Source organism: Camelina sativa, chromosome 5 (assembly GCF_000633955.1).
Source record: "Camelina sativa cultivar DH55 chromosome 5, Cs, whole genome shotgun sequence".
In the NCBI taxonomy this organism is placed as follows: Eukaryota; Viridiplantae; Streptophyta; class Magnoliopsida; order Brassicales; family Brassicaceae; genus Camelina; species Camelina sativa.
Window position 1 is genome coordinate 23,536,939 of NC_025689.1, and position 1,086 is coordinate 23,538,024.

Here is a 1,086-nt window from a genome sequence, read left to right on the forward strand (position 1 = left end):
AGGAAAGCCACCTTGATATCATGCCAATTTGTCAAAGATCCAGCTGGCAACTGTTTCAACCACTGAGATGCCTCTCCTGCAAGTGAGTATGGGAAGAGCTTGCACAATATGAAATCCTCAGTCACTCCATTAGCCTTGATACTGGTCACAAAATCCTCAAAGTGCTCAATGTGGTCCAAAGGCTTCTCATGGGGCAGGTTAGAGAAAGGTCTCTGCCCAACTAGTTGAAAGTAAGCAGGCTTCAGCTCAAAATCATTCCTTTGGAATGGAGGAGGAACAATAGCAGACCGGTTCTCATACACAAGATCAGCCTGGTTGTAGTCAGCAATGGTCCTGATCAAGTCCCAGTTTTGGTCCTGTCTTCAAACTGGGTTATGGACGTGGTTGGCAGCTCCACGTCCGTCTGCATGAAGGGGGTGTCGATCGACACCCAGTTGGTGTCGGTCGACACCATCAGCCTGCTGGTCTCCGAAAACGATTTCAGCAATTACGTTGCCCTCAGCATCAATCTTTTGACCCTGCTCATTGCGCAAGTGGCCCTCTTGATCCTTCAAAGCACCATCCTCATCTCGCATCAGAATGATTGGGTTAACCATCTTCAAAGATTTGGCTGCTTTTCAGTTCTTACGCTCAAGTTTTCCCAACTCTTGGTTTGAAAGATTAACAGTAGGACCAGTCTTGTTGCTCCTTGTGTGAGGTTTAGGAGGCATGCACCTGAAACACCAAAGAGAAGAAAAACAAAAACGTGTAAGTAGAAAATAAAAAGAAAAATTTAGACGAAATTAAAAACTCAAATCTAATGGTAGATCAAAGAGTCCCCGGCAACGGTGCCAAAATTTGATATGCTCAAATTAACCCTAGAGCTACTCTCTCAAATTAAGAGATCACTGCAGTACTTAGGGGTCGAATTCCACAAGGACTCAAGACTACACAATAAATTATAGAGTTTTATAATTAAGCTAAACCGATTAATTTGAATTAAAATATAAGCAATGCAAAATATTAAATAAATCTGTTGTAAATTCAGAAGATCAAAAAGCTAGGTCTAGAGAATTTCTCAGGAAATTATGAAATATTAAATCAATC